This window comes from Zonotrichia leucophrys, chromosome 2 (assembly GCF_028769735.1).
Source record: "Zonotrichia leucophrys gambelii isolate GWCS_2022_RI chromosome 2, RI_Zleu_2.0, whole genome shotgun sequence".
Classification (NCBI taxonomy): Eukaryota; Metazoa; Chordata; class Aves; order Passeriformes; family Passerellidae; genus Zonotrichia; species Zonotrichia leucophrys.
This window is the reverse complement of record NC_088171.1, coordinates 35,069,861-35,084,673: the sequence shown is the minus strand read 5'-3', so window position 1 is coordinate 35,084,673 and position 14,813 is coordinate 35,069,861. Positions and strand designations below refer to the sequence as shown.

Below are 14,813 nucleotides of genomic sequence, written 5' to 3'. Positions count from 1 at the left end.
TTGCTCTTTCCTCTCAGTTAATGCAGCCTAGTAGAGATGAGTTACTCAGAGGGTGGAGAGGAGTTTTAAGTATTTCACTTGGTTATATGTGAAAGTTTACATGCATTTCACATAGGAAAATGCTATTCAATGGCTATTTAAGAATTCTTCCCTTCAAGAAAAAGCTGTCTCAGCAAGGTGCAAGCTTATCTGAGCATCCAAAAAATCCTAGTAGCCTTTAAAGTTATTGAGTAAAATTTGTTGCAAAGCACTGTTCCTATATTGTTTAGTCCTGCTGAGAGTTTATTATAAAGAATTGACAGTTTAAGTAAAAATTGGCTTCTGTAAATGAAAAAATATTTCATAAAATTATTTTGGATAGGAAAAGGACAGAAGCATTCAAGGAAGAAGATAATGATTAAGGGGAGGCAGATCATCAGACAGCTTTTGCATTTGCAGGTGTTAAAACAAGAATTCTTCTTCCTTTGAAAAGTTTCATTGTCCCCTTCCACTGGGGGGAAAGGCTGGTGAAAGACTGGTTAGAACTGTCTTTCAGAGTTTCTAGGAAGTCAGCTCTAGGAAAAATTGTGTAATATTTTTTTCATTGTATTTAATAATTTCTATATAAAATAGGTTTTGGAAATCCTTTCTGAACTGTGGTCTGAGGTCTACCTTGATCCTATTAATAAAACAGCCTTTAGAATTTGTTTGATTGATAAATAGAGAAATGAAGGAAAAAATTATTTTAAGGAGCTGGCCTTAGAAACAGCTTTTGAAACTAAGTTATTTGAAGATTTAAAAGTCTTGTTTAAAGATTTGCAAGAAGTGTCAGTGCATTATACTAAAAGTCTTTAAGCATTTTATCACAGATGTTGACTGATGGATGAAAAGTGTTAAGGGTAGCCATTATTGACTTATATTAACATCTGTCTAGGTCTGTAGATTTTAAAATTACTCCTCTGGTGCTTGACCTAGGTTGTGGGGAGAATAGAAAAGGGTATGTATCTCTTTAGTCTCAGCATTTGGTGGGTAGTTTATGTGGTAGGAATATGCCAAAGCAGACTTGGAAGGTGGACAGAGCAGAAAGGAGAGTGGGAAGGTTTTAATAGCTTTTTAGCCCCCTTGAGCAAAATTAAATCTGGAAATCAATATGCCAAAGATTTTATTAAGTACTCATCTCCAAAGAGAGTACTACGTTAATATGTAAAGGAAAGTTTATGAAGTTTTTGTGACCATCAAGCAAGAAAAAGTTATTTAACTGTCTGCTTTTTAGCTCTCTCTTTCTACATGGTGTTGCTGATGTGGGAGAGCTGCCCCTTGCCAAGGAGCTGCTTGGCCCAAGTCAGGGTTTTGGAGGAGGCAAACAGCTGGGAAATGCCCTCATACAGGTTCATGTCTGATGCTCGGGGCAGAAATGGGAAAAAGCCTTGGCCATGTGCCTTTCAGCCCAGACAGTGGTTCTCCAGCAGGGCAGTTTTGCGGACCAGAGTCAACACTCAGTATTTTCCTAGTCCATAATGCAGCAGAATTTACCCCCTGGCTTCTAATGAGCTGCTGTTTAATGTAATTTTGTCGACCATCACGGAACCGCTGAGCACACACTCGTGGGAACCACTGTGCTGAGAGGGACCGAGGTTTCCAGGGCCTGTAGTTGGTCAGACCAGCTATTAAATGTGGCTAATATTTGCACTGGGGTTGTTGGTGTGGTTTAGGATCTACATCGGATGAGCAGAAATTTGCATTTAAAGCATTTTCTTAGACTAAGTTTTTGCAGGTTGTTGGAATAAAACTGAAATTGGGATATGTGTTGCAAGATAGTGTGGCATAGCAGCTTAGGCACTGACTGAAGAATGGAGATAGTGTAGTTGATGTTTTGAGGCTGTTGCTGTTGCCTCATTCTCTCTGTTTAGCAATATTTTCAGAAGCAGAAAGGGATGCAGGTCTATATTTGCATGCATGGCATTGTGCCTCATTATTGACAACCTCAGAAATTCAAAATTCGCGTCAGACACTACCACACTCGATTATGGTTATTTTGAATCTTAAATAATAGTTATATTTCTCTTTTCTTACTTTCTGGGTTTTGAGCTTTTAAGATGTTCTCAAGGTGTATTTGCAAACTTGTCTAGAGTTTAAACAGTGTTTCAAAAATTGAAAATTACAGGATGGGTTGGAACATTTTCTGTCTGTCTAGGTGCTGTGGTCCCCTTCTCAAAACAGACTCTTTCATCAGAGCTTACCTTAGAGAACCATCAGGAATTGCAGAAATTGCTAATTATATTGTGTGTGCTGAATCCTGTTAGGTATGTGCTGCCTGAGTAGCAGCTCCCCAAAAGTCAGACTGTCTTGGCCACACATTTTTTTTAACTTCATTATTTGATTATTTTGGCCCTCAAAAAAACTGCTTTCACTTGGCAGTTAAAATGGAAAAGAATACACATATAAATATATTTAATATACAAACGTGCATTTAATTCACATGGATAGATGTGTATCCATGAATTTGTGTGTGTATGTGTGGATGGATGGATGGATGGATGGATGGATGGATGGATGGATGGATGGATGGATAGATAGATAGATAGATAGATAGATAGATAGATAGATAGATAGATAGATGATAGATAGATAGATAGATAGATAGATAGATAGATAGATAGATAGAGATGGACACAAGTACAAGCAGTAATACAGTGCTACTTAAATTCAGGACGTGGACTTCTAATCAGGGCAGAAGACCTAAGCTGGAGAGGTGTGAAACAGAGAGGGCTGAGACCAGAAGGACCCACAGTCAAAAGGAGTGGTAGAATGACATTGGTAATGCAGAGAATATGCCTTCTCTTGGGTGTAAAAAAGCTGTTGGAGAACAAGGCAAAAATGCTGCTGTGGATTGGTAATGTGTATAAAAGTGATTGGAGTGTAAAGAACAAAAGTGTAAAAGGTAGAGGTCAGATCTTTTCCAGAGTGGTAAGTGGAAATGATGATGGTAAATTATTAAAAAAAACTGTGGAGATTCATTAGAGAAAGTTCTCAATTTAATTATTTTCCCTTTACCTGTTCATACAGGATCAAAAACTGCAGAAATATCAAGGAGGTAGATAAATTACATGGTTTGGCACACAAACCATCTTAAAGCTAGTGCAGATTACAGCAGTCCCTGGACACTAGCTGGAGTTCAGCCTGAGATACGTATTGCTTTAGACAGCACCCTGTGCACGTGCTGTGTGTTTCTGTATTTTACACACCAACATTGTAGGAAGATGTTTTGTGTTGTTGAAAATAAAAGTGAATGTTGGTGCTTTTGGGCTCCTCTGAAGATATGAGAGGACAGGTGGTTTTCCCATTCCCTTTGTGCCAGATGGCGTTTCTCTGAAGGTATGGAGGGTTTAGGACAAGAGGCAATGGGCAGAAACTGATGTACAGGAAATGCTATCTGAATATGAAGAAAAACTTGTTTACTGTGTGAATGACTGATCACTGGAACAGATTGGTTAGGGAGGTTGCCAGGTTGCAGAGTCTCCCTCACGAGATATCCAAGAACTGTCTGAACACCATCCTGTGCTGTGTGCTGTAGGATGGCCCTCCTTAAGCAGGGAGATTGGACTAGATGATCTGGTCCAACCTCATCCATTCTGTGATTCCGGTTCTCTGAAGCAGGGGGATACTTTAGGTTTTGTTCCTCATTACTATCACTGGCAGAGAATTCTACATTTATGGGGTTTCATGAAGCCAAATTGTAATCTGAAGCACCCTTGGTGTGGCCAAATCTGTGGTATTTTTGTGGCATGCAAGCTGAGGAGACCTATCTGGTTCACTGAATTCCCTTCCCTTGTGTCATCTGACATCATAAACCCACACTTTGAAAAAATGAGTTCTTCAGTGCACCCCAAACTCACAGATGCTCTTGGCACGGGTTTTCTGCCATTCTGTTATGAGTACTTCCCCACCTTACCTTGGCCTACCTTTCTGAGCCTTTCTGGAAGAAGCCACTCTTCATAAAGGGGTGAGTATGTAGGTGACTTGTTTTGGGGTGGTGGGGTGCGACAGGTAGTTGTGATGGGATGGACAGTGATGCAGGGGGCAGCAGGATGGGATGAGGGATGTGAGGTGATGGGGATGCAGCAGAACAGGATGAGGGATGCAGGGTGATGGGGATGGACAGTGATGCAAGGGGCAGTGGGATGGGATGAGGGATGCGGGTTGAGGGGGATGGAGAGGGATGCAGGGGGCAGTGGGATGGGATGAGGGATGTAAGGTGATGGACAGTGATGCAGGGGGCAGAAGGATGGGATGAGGGATGCAGTGTGATGGGTTGGACAGTGATGCAGGGCAGCGGGATGGGATGAGGGATGCAGTGTGATGGGTTGGACAGTGATGCAGGGCAGCGGGATGGGATGAGGGATGCAGTGTGATGGGTTGGACAGTGATACAGGGCAGCAGGATGGGATGAGGGATGCAGTGTGATGGGTTGGACAGTGATGCAGGGCAGCGAGATGGGATGAGGGATGCGGGGTGATAGGGTTGGACAGTGATGCGGGGCAGCGGGATGGGATGAGGGATGCAGGGTCATGTGGATGGACAGTGATGTAGGGCAGCGGGATGGGATAAGGGATGCAGTGTGATAGGGATGGACAGTGATGCAGGGCAGCGGGATGGGATGAGGGATGCGGGGTGATAGGGTTGGACAGTGATGCGGGGCAGCGGGATGGGATGAGGGATGCAGGGTCATGTGGATGGACAGTGATGTAGGGCAGCGGGATGGGATAAGGGATGCAGTGTGATGGGTTGGACAGTGATGCAGGGCAGCGGGATGGGATGAGGGATGCAGTGTGATGGGTTGGACAGTGATGCAGGGCAGTGGGATGGGATGAGGGATGCGGGGTGGTGCGGGCGCTGCCTGCAGAGGGCTCTGTGACACCGCGTTTGTCCCGGCCGAGTGCCGGGGCTGGGGGGGGAAGGGAGCGCTGGGGTAGCGCTTCCAACAGTCTGGTCTTAGTCTGGTAAACAGACTAGGAATTGTGGGCTAAGTCCTTTTCCTCAGGCTTTGCACCAAGGCTGAGATCAGATGACTCAGTCCGGACTCATTATTTTAATAGCCTACAGCTAGTTCACATAGCAGCGGGAGTCCACAAAAAAGGCATTTAATTGTTGAAACTCAAACTGGTACATTGTAACTGCAGATTATAGTATTCAGATTTAAGTGATTCAAGTAATTTATAAAGCTTTTGCACAAGCAAACTGAAAGTTAAAATACTGATATTGTAATAAAAAGTAAATAAAACATACTTTTGTATGTTAAGACCCAATTACAGAGCATGATTTAATTTAACAAACTTAAAACAGGCAGGTGATATTTGCCAACATAACTACAGCTGTGTTTTACATTAGGAAATTAATTAAAATGGTAATTTATACTTTTTTCCACTTGCAAGTCTTGGGCCTTTCTGTATTACACCATCTATTTTCTCTTCATTCATTGTGTTAGGGTGCATTTTTAACCTTACTTAGGCTGCATCACAATTTTGGGATTTTTTCTTTTTCCTTACCTAATGAAAAACCGGCTTTCTGCAATAACGCCAGCGAAGCAGATCAAACAGGGCTGAAGGAACTTCCCTGCTGTCTGCCTGAGAAGCAGTGCATTGTTGGTTATTCAGATGTTAGTCCTTTCCCTCTGCATCCTAGCAGGGTTTGCTGGTTTCATCAGATCACTCGAGCTGGAGGTGGGAGGGTGGCTGCCAGTGAGGGATGCAAGGGAATGGTTTCCTGAACAAAACTGGGGGATTTGCTGCACTCCCATACGTGCCTGGGTCTGCTGCAACAGCATGCTGCAAGTCTAACAGGGACAAAATTTCAAAATGCAAATCAGTGTTCTGCTTTTATACCTCGCAGCTGAATAATGGGACCTCAGGAGCTATTCTTAGTTCTTAGGTACTTCCCCCTCCCCAAACTGCTAAAAAAGTGATGATTACATAATGAACTGTTAACTTTGTCAGTCAAATCAGCCTAAAGTGTAGAAAAGTACATTTTTTTTAAATAGCACATAATTACCAAAATGAGAATTCGTTATTCTGTCTGTGTGAAAGAGCAAACACACATGTGATGGTTATCTTCTTCCTTCTCCACTTTTCCTTGTCTATCTTCACCTGAACTTTGTTACCTTCAAGGAGGAATATTTCGTGTTGACTATTTTATAGACATGTGACTCATTGCAGCAGTGTCTGAAGAATTGGGAATGTTCAATTGACCATTTTAGTGGGACTGAATTGTTTGTAAGTTGCTATCGTCCTTTCAAACAATTCATGATGCCTGAAAACTTGGTTTATTAAGACCAGACATTTCACATTCCTAATGTTAAGATTGCTGCAATTTTCCATTATAAGCTTTACCCCACCCAGTCCTCTGAATACAGATTTATAAATCAGTTTCAAAAAATGTTTCTCCATCTAAATCTGCACTTACATTTCAAGCTTGGGAGAACATCTTTGAGCTGAATGCTCTTTCTCAGCTGGAGAATCATGTTCTGTATCAGTGTTTTCACAAATGGATTTAGTTTTTTTAAAAATCAACTGTGAATGCATTGTGACTTTGGTGTCTCTGTTTTTGAAAGAAAAAACTGCATCTGTAGGTTTTAGACATTAATTTGTAATGCATCTTATTATCAGTTTCTTTTTGCCATATTTATGTTGAATGGGCTTTCTGGATTGCTTACTGCCTGGAGAAGCCAGTGCAGACATTGTGTATGTGATACATTTCTGAAAGGCTGAAAAATCTGACAGTTAATGTGTTTGATTAATAGTGTGTAAAATACTAAAGATAGTGATAGTTTTATTTATGCAGATTGATATTAGACATCCTTAGAGTTAATAAGCAATGCTTTGTGATAATATCTATTTTTAAATTCTTGCATGATGAATCTGCCTTTGGGTGTTGACTTGAATTCTCAGGAGAACTTAGAATGGAATGACACAAGAATAGCTGGACATAAATGGAACATTATAAGAATAAAATATCTGACATTTCAGCTCCCTGCTTCTTAAAGCTAAAAGTCCTTGAAGCATCAATAAAATGAAACCGAGTCCGACAGTAAAAGCATGTGTCATGCGTGCACAAATCTCCTTCTCTGTAGAGCTCACTGAAAGAAATTTTTACATAAATAGTCACAATAAGCTCTTCAGGAAGGAAAGAGGGTGGACCACTAATGGAAAAAAATACGGTATTTTGGGTTAAGCACATCAGAACATAAAACATGCTACTGGAACTAGGCAATCTGACAGTGCTGGAGCCTGTGCAGAGAGCCAGAGCAGGGCTTGTGAGCTACTTAGTCCCCATAAGAACTATTTTGAGATTCAAGTCAAATTTAGGACATACAGACCCTTTTTTTTTTTTTATTCTATGGGCAGCTTAATTCCATTTTCTCCAGACATCAGTAATTTATTAAAGTTTATAATTTCTACAAATCAGAAGACACACACAATGTATTATCCCTGCACTTTCTCTAAAGTAAAAGTTAAATTTTTACTCTGCTTTCAAGAATTTTGCATTTCATTCATGTGAAAGCTTAGCGTAGTCTGGTAAGTCATAAACAGTGAAATAACAATGTTTAAAATATTTAAATTTAATAACTGATAGGTTAAGTTAGAGTGTTGGTGAAAAGACGCTATCAGTATTCTTTCCTCTGAGATTGCCTTTAGTCACACTAAGAAAAATAATTCAGTGGTTTTGTTTCTGTGATGCAAATTTTAAAACTGTCAGGGTGCATTTTTAAAATTATGTGGTTTAAAAAAATCCTTTAAATGAAGAAGTTGCCTTTCATGTCACATTATTTATGTCTGCTAGGATTCTCATTTCGGTCTCTGTAACATTTTATGGCTGTGTGACATTGCATTATTCCTGTATATTAACAAGGGTATGAACTGAAATGTAAGGATTCATGACGTTGTATTCAACGATTAATTAGGCAATAATGCATAAAATATCTGTTGTTAGCAGCAGGAGAGGCCTGGTTGGTTCGTTAGTGGCTGCAAGCAAAGCCAAGGCTGATGTATGTCCCAATAAGCCACTTAGTGAGTGCAGGGAGGAGATTTCTGAAATAAGAAATGCTGCATTACACCAAAGGCAGGGCTTTGCTGCAGCATCTTCAAAATCTGCCCCAACCGCGAGAAATTCTGCAAGTGTTTTACACCGTCCAAATCCTCTTTTTTTACCAGTGGTAAAACTCTGGATTGAGTTTCATAGGAAATAAGTTGATGTCGAGGCAGAACACAGCATAATGAGCATTTCCATCAGATGTGAGGGTTATCATGGCTTTTTAAACTCTCTGCATTTGTAGAAGAGGTGAAAATATCACACCAAACTATATGAAGTGGTTGCTGCCTTCCTGCTAATTACCTCCTGCAAGTCTCTCTTTTGCTCAACTATTGCCTCTCACTCCGTGGAAATTACAGAATTTTGAAGGTGCAGCTAAGTTGTAGCTCCTTTCTGAAATTCGCTCATTTACTTCAAGATAGGGTGGAAAAAACCAGGGAGGGTGTGGGAGGGGAAAGGAGGAGAACTAGCAGTATGTTTCTAATGTTTTGGAAATTACTGTTGCTCTTTTGAATTTTGGTGAGCTCTAATTTTTTTCCTTTTAAGCACTGAAATGTCATTTTTTAATTTTAATAACATCAGAAAGACAGCGTGGGCTTCTCCTTGAGTCCCCATCATCAGTCGAGGAATAAGTAATGAATTTTTATTATGAATGAAATGTCTAAAATAAAACTGCATCTGCCCTGATTATGTTAGTGTTTGAAGGTTATTTATCCAGTGTGCATTTTTTCCAACAATTTTAAAAGAATATAAAATAAAATGCAGCCTTCAATTTTTCATTTGCTGTATTACCTAAATTCAAGAAAGAAAAGTCAAAAGTACCATGTAATCTAAAAACATAAAGCCCAAAAAAATTAATTCCAACATCTGAATTTTAAGTAAACAGCCATTTTTGTGATGGGCTGAACATACAACACTGATTCATGCTTGGTTAGTTTTAATTTTAAATCAAATATTATTTTGGTGCTTCTTGAAAAGAAGGAAAATAAGAAAAATAAGTGTAAGCAGAATAGAAGAGAAGAAAAATAAAACAAAATTTAAAAAAAATGCAACAAATAGTTCCTCTCCAAACAGAACATGTTAAAATCCATATATTTAATATCAGAAGCATTCAATATTTGACATATTTTTGTTTAAATGGTTTAAAAATACTTTAAATGAAGAAGTTGCTTTTCATGTCACATTATTTATGTCTCCTTAATAATTATAAAATGGAAAGCTAGGGCTTGTGTTCTGTCTTTGGTATTTCGGTTAAATGAAATATGAAGTGTAATTCCCACTGATGTTTCTGTGTATTCCCAAAATCAAGAGAGACACTAAATTTCTTTCCATTGCTTTTAACACTGCCTTATATTGATTAACAGTGAGAAAACACATGCTTTATGCAATTATATGATTTGGGATGGTTTATTTTTATTCTGTTTGAGTGGTAATAGATTATTTCCATTTACATCATCATCTCCATTTACACATTTAGATATGAAATTACTCAATCTTTTGAATCCATTTTCCACGCCAGAAGCACAAAATACCTCCTTGGTGAATATTTTATTGTGTCTTATTGTATCTTTTAAGAATGGGTGAAGAGCAGACAACTAAAGTAAACCGACTGAGCTCTTGCTCATATTTAGCAGATTTTTCTAAGGTTGCAGCCTTGAATCTACTGACAGCAATGAGTGTGAGTGAATGTTGTGTGTGAATCTTTCAGTGAAGAGGCAGAAATGCAATTTAAAATTTTTAAGGTACACATGCAGCCTAATAATCTCTACTACATTAGCTTAAGATGCAAATATTCAGAAAAATATTTATTACTCTATGGCTGATTTCATGGCAGTAACAGTTTTACATCTTGAGAGAACTGGTTGAATGATGGAAATGAAAGAATTGTGCTAGCAATGAATTATCCCCAAGGCTAGTAATAAAAAGAAATCTGATTCTGTCCTGTCTGTCTAAGATACTCATCAGTTTGTCATAAATATTCCATATTTAGGACATAGGAAAAGTTTTCAATAGATGAGCCTGAATACAACTGGCACTGAGAATGAACACTGAATTCCCTTTAAAAGCTGATCTCAGTGAATGAGCACGCTGAAGTCCTGTGCAGATGTGAGGTGTTTCTGCCATAAGTACTGAGCAGGAAGAATTCTTTCCAGAAACTTAGAAATGCCCTTTAATGATCTGTTTGATCTGTTAGTGCCTGTTATGAAATCCAATACAGGTTTGAGAGATTTGGGAAGGGGAAGGGATTATTATTTTGGGCTGTTTCTTCCTCACTTGTTATGGTTTTTGTGAAATTAGAAAAAAAGCAAGACCATCCAAAGGGGATTTTGTATGAATCATGTACTTTAGCACTATGCAAATAGTCTGTAATCTAAATAGCATGAAGGCATGTGGAGGATTATGCATAGTTTTAATGGGGGTTTTTCACATTGATGTTTCTTTCAGGGTTTTTCTAAAACTATAATGAAAGATCTCTAAAGGAAAATGTTTGTTGCTAGCTTCTGTGAAGCAGAAGGTCTATAAAGAGCTGCAGAGTACTTCTGTTTCCCCACACTACAAAGAATGATATGTAAAAGTGCTCAAGGGTGTTCTTCAAATTATTTGAGTTAATGAATGGTCTAAAACTTGCTCATATATTTCTTTCCTCGTGATCACATAAATAGTGTGGCAAGACATTACTGGGGATGTAATTCTTTGCTTTGGCTCAGTGTTGTTCAGGTTCAACTGAGAAAAGCCTTTCATCCTTTCCGGGACACGAGACAGCCCAAGTCTATGAACTTGTCTGTGAACAAGTACTCCCACTATTTAAATTTCACCAGATCTTTAACCCAATTGAAGTTCAACTTGACAATTGTCTCTTCTTTCTGGCATTGGTTAAGTCAAACCACACTGCTGCCTTTACAAGAAAAGATAAAGTAAAATGTAGGGAGGACAGCTCCTGACTTGGGGAGTCCACAGAGTCCTGTCCTACTGAAATGGGGTCATCCCTTGAGAAGTGGATTCCCCTAATCCCTCTTCAAAGTAGAGATCTCCTGAGGTTTTAAAATACCATACAACAAGAAGTGCTTTCTATCCTAGCCTTTTTTTTTTCCTAAACACTGCTAATGTGATGAGGAAGACTGAAAGCTAAAAGAATCACCCTCATCTCCTTAACTCTCTTGGTACAGCACGGACAAAGAATAGCATGAACATCTTGAGGCAAAAGTGGGAAAAGATTGAGGGGAGAAAACAGATACAGCAAGGACTTTGGTCTGGTGGATGTAAAGAACAGCAAGAGAATTAATGTGTGACTTTCAGGCATGTATGTAATTTAGTAGATAGCAAGCTAGTGTGTGCCCCATCTCTCAAGTAAATCTGACCACTTTTTATCTAAATATAATACCACCACAAGGCAGCATAAATCTGTAATAGTGCACCAGGCTTTTTTTTTTCTCCTCAGTCAATCTTGAAGTTGAGCAAGTGTCAGGCTAAGGAGCAGTCTGCTGAAATGCAAGTGATGGAAGCTCACCATGTTCTCACATTCTGGTAAAGGTGGCAGGCTTTCCCAGGACAGGTGAGCCAAATTAGGCAAACATGAACATGACTTGAATACTACTATAAAAGTTTTTCCATAATTATTTGGTAATGAGAAAAGGTCAGAACTAATTCTATTCTGCTGTCTTCCCTGTTGTGGGCTAGTACTAGTTTGGCAGTGGTATGGCACAGAACAGGGTATATTTGTTACTGTCAGGTGGTGCTGTACATTTTTTTTAAGCTTGTGTGCAGCTGGACAGTGTTGAGGAGCAGTCCTGGGCTTCAGTCTCTGTGTGGTGTAATCTGCTTGTTATGCAAACCCAGAATAATCCCCCTCCCTTCTCTTCCCTGTGCACATGGTAACTGGAGAACAGGAGACTTGTGACTGTGACCCATCTTCTGTTGGTGTGTGTTTGAGAGACCAGGAATGTAGCAAATTCATATTCAAATCCAACCAGGTAGCTGTGATGCACCTTCTTCACTGTCAGTGTGAAGGTCTGTGGACATGGAAACAGTGAGGAAGAGGAGGAAAGGGTACTTCATACTCTGATGAGAACTATTAGAGATATGCATTCTGAAGAGCAGCCTGGGTTCTTTTTTTTTCCTTTTCAGTTTACCTGCTGCTCATTTTTGTAACCCTTACCCTCAGTCTGGGTGGATGAGTCCAGAGCTCTGTAACTACTTCAGCATTGTGTGTAGCATAGGATTTATGATAAACCAACTCTGACATCATCTCATGAGTCACACACGATCGTGAGGCAGTGTACGCTAACAGCATTGGGAAACCTCTATTCTATGTTCTGGTCATTCTTGACTCCAAAGCTTATGGGGGTGACAAGTCTTAGAAACACTGAAAAAGGTTTGTTTGGAAAATGCTTTTTTAAAAATTTGAGCATAGCCTCTGCGTTTTGTGGCATTTTGTGTTGGTAATAAGAGGTAACGCTGTTTGTATTATATTGCCACCTGTATGAAAAGTTGTGCAACACTTTCCATTATAAGACTGTTTTACTTGCTTATGTTGCCAACATTCATCCCTTTGGGCTGAAATTTTCCATGCTGGGTGTCTCCTTCAGGCTGAATTTCTTGGGAAAGTTTCAATAAAAATACTTGAACCATTCCAGGGAATGAGAAGAGGAGGGGAAAACTTATTTTGCTCATGTTTAATAAAGTTGCTGCAAGCACTTGATTCAGAAATCACTGCACCTACATTTTTTGGAGCAGGGACTTGAATAATTAGGCAGGTTGAAAGGATGAGGAAAGAAAAAATGGCTGTAGAAGAGATTTCTTTAGAAAGAGTTTACTCCCGCCTGCTGTTATGAACTGTTGGCAAGAAAGCACATAAACCCCATGCCTTTCAAAACAGGGTCAATGAATGGCTGGGAGGGAGCTGAAGGATCCCTCTTGTTTCACTGCACCTATATGATGTATTGGTTTGAGGGAGAGAGGATTATGAGGTGTAAACAAAATCACATGCAACAGAAAAGGTGACTGAAATGTGCACAGTGGTGGAACTAGAGGGGAAGGGTTATGTAGATAATAATTTGAAAATAGCAGAGGTAGCTTTGCTCAGCAAAGAGATGGAGAGTCTGAAGATAGAATGTCAAAAAGATGGGATTTAACCTAAGTGTTCTTACAGCAGCCTTTTTTAGTTACAGTTCATTTCCTGTTTCCCAGACATCATGTGCTTTTAAATGAGGCAGGGAAAATTGTATACAGGCATGTCATTTAGAGACCAGTGTTGAACCCTATTTCCAACATGCTTGATTCATGAACACCTGATGTTGCAGCCATAATGGACTTCCAATATGAAAATTAAATTTGTTGGAAATGTCATTCTATATCCATCATTACAATGCTTATATTTTAAGCTTTGAAGAACACTGCCATGGTCAGACATGTGTATAATACTGCATTTCAGTTGAAATACTGAAAAAAGTTTCCTTTTAATCCATTTAGACAAGTTTCATTTTTAAACCCACAGCACTGCCAGTGCTTCAGCAAACCTGTATGGGTCTATTTGGATCTGGAAGGGTTAATTCCATACTTGAGATGTTGGAAATTGCACTTCTCAACAGACTCTGCCTTCCATTTCTCTCAGGTTCACAGTGTAGACAACAAATGACATTTTGGAATATACTTTACATGCTTAGCCCAAATGGGAATGAGTTAAGAGGACAGGGAGAAGTTTCAGTTATAACTTCACATTTTCCTGATTTTTATGGACTTCAACCAGAGTGGTTATAACTCAATATTATTTTAACATTGTTATTTGTGGCTGAGTTTACTAAAGAGCAGCTTTCATGCTGCTGCTTTTAATATCTTACAGTTGAAGTTATCTTCCAAGTTTTCAAGGATTTATAATGTTACCATAACATTTTCTTAAGGAATAAGGCTTCCCATCCAGAAGCAAGCATACATCATAGTACAAATTGCAAAAATAGTGAATTAGACATTTCCTAGTTACAGGAAAGCAAATGTGCAGTGAATGACCACTCTATTTAAAGATCCTTTTACTTATATTTTCTTGAATGAAATTTGGACTTCCATTTGAGGACAGTTTTGTCAATATCATCTGCACCCTTGATTGAAGAAGAGAAATTTAGCACTCAATTGTTACTATGAATATCTGCATTTTAAATATTAACTTCATAAAAATGCCACATCTGGGCTTGACATGATGTATTGTTGTCTCAGTTCAAAGAAGATAAGCTGTCATATCACATACCTGTTTATTAATACTTGTGTGTTGATTCTACTTATCATGGCAAAGATCCACTTATTAATGGCTTTGTGGCATGGACAGACAGGATGCATCTTTATTGCTCTAATGGGAGCTAAAATTTTATGCCATAGTGGTTTGAGACTATGGTCAAACAAACGCCTGGGTGTAACCTAACTCTTTATTCTGTATCATGTGTGAGTGCATATTGTTTTTATTCACTGGCAGGGCTAGTTTGTATTTCAGCCTCAAGGACAGAGGACTGTACTGACACGGTGATTTACTTTAGCCTGTCTTAGGAATCCTTCAAGATATCCATAATTATTAATGTGTATCCATATGTAGTGGAGGGGAAAGACAGAGGATTAAAACGTCTCTTGAATGGCAAGTCCTAAAGTCTGACTTGCAGAGATCCTGTTGTGGGGGGAGCCCAGTCTTTTCAAGTGAGAATTAATACAAAGCAATGCTTTGAATATCAGCACAAAGCAGCATGTCTTCTGGTGTAACTCTTTGTGTA

General features: G+C 39.2%; 1 protein-coding gene across 1 annotated transcript in view; it reads left to right on the top strand.

The window, feature by feature from the left end:
• Nucleotides 1–14,813, top strand: part of JAZF1 (JAZF zinc finger 1) — a 188,163-nt gene that overhangs the window by 143,109 nt on the left and 30,241 nt on the right. The gene's annotated exons all lie outside the window — the stretch shown is intronic.